The following is a 4,294-nucleotide window of genomic DNA, read 5'->3' on the forward strand; positions in this document are numbered from 1 at the left end:
AGAAGATTACAAAAGTATGCAGATGGCATCTGACAGATAAGATTTTGGACAATAGCAACTTGATAACGAGAACATTTTAGAATGAAATGAAATAGAGATTCAAAATTGCACCTACAATTTTTCATAGATTTAAGGAAGAAATTTTCATTTTGGTTGATACAAATTTCACCTATATTTAAGAAGTGGAACCTCAAGAAACATTTCTTGATCCCTTGGGTTATGAATTAAATGATGATACAATAGTTGGTTATATTGATTTATTGTTGAATTCAAATAAGGACAAAGTAGAATATAGATTTGGTACATATGATGAGATCACACAATCATCTCATCAAGAAACCTTGGAGAAGGCGTCACAAAAAAAAAAAAATCTATTATAAAGAAAGAACTATCTGAGGCCAAAATGATAGAGAGTGAGTCTAAGGTTGTAAGACAAACTATGAAGTAAGGAATATGAAATATTCAGCCTTTGTCAGTAACTATTGTAGAGACATCTTTTAAATAGAGCATTATGTATGTAGAAACATTAGATGTGCAAGCAAGTGAACCAAAAAGAAAATTTGAAAGATCAGTCGAAGCAGTGACTAGTAAGACAAAGAGGGTCAAACAACAAGCCACCAGACCAAGCAAAAGATAGAAAACATTGTTGAAAATTGATGAATCTAGTGATGAAGAGGAAGAGGAACAAGAGATCAAACAATTAGAGGAAGTGAATCCATCAAAAAAATAAGTAGGAAAAGCTTGAAAACCTTAGAAGCTAAAGTTAGAGAAGATCCACATACCTATTGCTAATGAAGGCAACTTTGTTCAAATGAACAAATTTTGCAATTTGTATGATAGCTTTGAGAAGAATTAGATTGATATCTCCACTATGAGATATGTCATAGAAAACAATTCGATATTGAAGGATCTTGAGAGATTAACTAACCAAAAAGTCTATGAAAAACTCATTCAAAAGAAGGCTCCTACAAGGGAAGAAGATCTAGAACTTCAAAAGTCTATGCTTAGAACTATTTGCAAGATTGGTGATGAAGAAGAGATTAAAAGATTTTTGAATCACCTTGCACTATATTTAAGGAATAAAGTGAGACCATTTATATTTATGGATGGTAAAAAAGATAAACTAAGAAGTAAGATTGTGGCAGCTATCAGTCAGATATTGATAGAGTCAAAGGCAACATCTCCTCCAGCACTTAGAACCTCAAAAGTGTCAGTTATGCAAATTGATCAAACCAATGTTACCATTAGCATTGATGATACCAATCCATTTAGAGGTTCCAAACCTAATGAACCCAACATCAAGGATATTGAGGATAAATGGAGACAAATTGTAGAGGAGAAGAAACTACTTAAAGAAGAGAAGAGGGAAATAGAAGAAGCCAAGCAAAAATTTCTTGAGGAAGAAAAGAAAAGAAAGGAAGAGGAGGAAAAGAGGATAATTGTAGAAGAAGAAATGAGAAATAAAATAGATGAAGATGAGAAGAAAAGACTAGAAGAGAAGAGAGAAAAGGAAAGAGAAGAAAGAGAAAAGAAATAAGAAGAAGAGAGAAGAATGAAGGAAGCAGCTAAGAAACAAAGGGAGGATGATACTAAATTGTCTAGTTCATCTACTCAACTCTCTCTTGCCAATTTAGCAACTGATGATGATGATCAAAAATATATGATCTCATCCCTATCTAAGCTTATAGAGAAGAATAGAATAGTGAAAAGCTTATAGAAAACTTTAATGAAAGTTACTGATAGATTGCATAGTACCTTGGTAGTACAACACACTAAATTGGATCCTAAATAGAGGGCACAAGTAGTGCTAAAATCATTTGATGAAAAGTTTACCAATTTGTTAAATGTTATAGAAGAAAAGGTAGAGAGTTTTCCATGATGCTAACTTGTTTAGTACCGTCTATCAAAACATTAAGAATGATTTGGTTAATCTTGATACTCTTATCAAGGAACTTTGGAAATGCCAACATGATGGAAAAAAATTGTATTTCAAGTGTATTTTATCATACAAGATGACTAAGGACATTGACAGTCTGATAGAAGGAAAGATGAGTGAGCTAGAGGCTTTATCCAGCCAGATTCGATATCAATCTTGCAAAGTAGATGATTTTGAAGGACAAGTGGCCAATGTCCACAATGATATCAAGAAACTAGAACTTTAGAGAGAACACATTTTGAAGAGGATATCAGATCCCAAAGAATCTATTGCTCTGAAATTATCTTTTGTTGAGAAACAGTTGGAGGAATGTGTCAAGGCCAAGGACACGTATTCTTGTTGGATACAATTGATAAATTGTGTGTTTTCTTTGTTGTTATACAAATGTCATAATCATTATCAGTTAATATATGCTAAGCTCACTCAAGCAATGAAGACAGTTCTCAGTGTCTAGCAAACATTCCTATGTTTGCCCAAATTAGAAGGCAATATCTACCAAGTTCACTCGGGCATCAAAGGAAAAGTTGTAGAAAGAGAGTGTTAATTGAGCTCACTCGAATAATAAAGGAAAGTTGGATAGAACTAGGGATAACCAATCTCACTCGGTTCCCAAAGGATTTTTGTAAGTTTGTAGTGTTAACCAAGCTTCTATTGGTTAATGAAGGAAATTGTTTTAGAGTTAGTTTCTACCAAGCAAGGTTGGCTAACAAAGGATTTTATTACTTTGTTGTATTGAGTTTAATTAATCTATCTATTGATTCTAGCTGACTAAGGTAATGAATATTGATTATTATAAGTTGTATTTGAGCTGACTTAACAAAGTGAAAGGTATAAGTATAAGATCAAGTTGTGATTTCAAAGTGTAGAAGAATGTGTGCAAGTAAGTGTAAGAAAATGTGTAAATTATGGTTATGTGATTGAAGATATATTGGTAATCAGAAGAAGTGAATTTGAAGGATAAGCAGAATATCCTTATGGTGCAAAAAATTCATATTCAATTAAGAAGGATCAAGTACAAGCTAGAATAGAGATTTGAAATCAGCAATTAAGTTTCATTCAAATTAGTTCATTTCATTGTTACTCTCTAATCATTGTAGCAGTGATCTAAATCTCTTAACAGAGTTGGCTTAATAGCTATTTGCAAATCCTCTAACAAGATGGAAATTCTATTGAATTGTTCTCAAGACCTCTAACCAGGTCACTCCTAACAAGGTGATTAAATCCTTTAATAGGGTCACACCTAATATTATGGTTTGCAACCTTTAATAGGGTTGGCTCCTAATAGGGCTCACTTCAGAAGAGTGAAAATTAGAAACTAGTTGCTATTGGTGGTTTTTCCCAAATTGAGTTTCCACATTAAATCCTAGTGTCAAATGTGTTCATGCTAGTTTATTTATGTGTTTGCAACTAATTTAAAGTAATGGTAATTTTAGATAACATCTAATGGTTCCTAAGTTAATCTTTTACTGAGATAATCTAGTTACTATCGAGTTACAACATTTTGTGTGTTTACCGAGCTCCAACAGTATTCGTTTATTTGTTTGCATTTTATACTAACATCAAAAGGGATCTAGGATTTATTTTGGTAGTAATTGATTCACTCCTCCCCTTTTAGTTACTTCTCTTATATTTCCAACAATTCTAACTCTTTATATTCAAGTCTTAATGTAGTTGAGATTGCATCATATACTTTATGTGTAATTTTCACCTTAGTTGAATCCACCAAGGGGACATGGGCTAAAGGTATGAACAATCTTAATGAAAAATTTTATTGTTGCATGGAGATTAGATTCCTAACATTTTGACCTCTGTCATTGACTTCAAAGGGGGATTAGTTGCAGTTAAATTGTAAAGTATATTGTAAGAGGAGGTTATCTAATGTTGGAAAAATTGTAATAATGTAATGTAAGGTGTTATTTATTTTTGAGCTATGTTAAGTTTTTTTCATCTATCCAATTTTCCCTATTTTTTTTCCATCAATGCCAAAGGGAGAGATTCTTCACAATTGGCTAATCGAGATATGTAATTTTTGTCATTTATGGCAACACATGATGTACATACTCATAGGAAACCTCAGAAATAAAGATAGTTCCGGTAATCAAAAAATTGTCTAAGTATGGAATATGGTTTACAACAGTCTATTGTTTTGTTTATTACTTGTTGTTGACATCATATTATGACTACTCAATTTAGATGGAGATAGTATACATGTTGATGATGATGTGAATAACCTTGAAAGTTAGTACAAACTATATAGAACAAATATAATCATGTTTGAAGTGAAATGGGACAATAGAATTGAAGGAAAGGATTACTTTGTTTACAAGATAATTACTTTTCCAATTAGGGCTAACATCC

The sequence above is a fragment of the Cupressus sempervirens genome, chromosome 4 (assembly GCF_028749045.1).
Source record: "Cupressus sempervirens isolate cs-2001-9-10 chromosome 4, ASM2874904v1, whole genome shotgun sequence".
Lineage (NCBI taxonomy): Eukaryota > Viridiplantae > Streptophyta > Pinopsida > Cupressales > Cupressaceae > Cupressus > Cupressus sempervirens.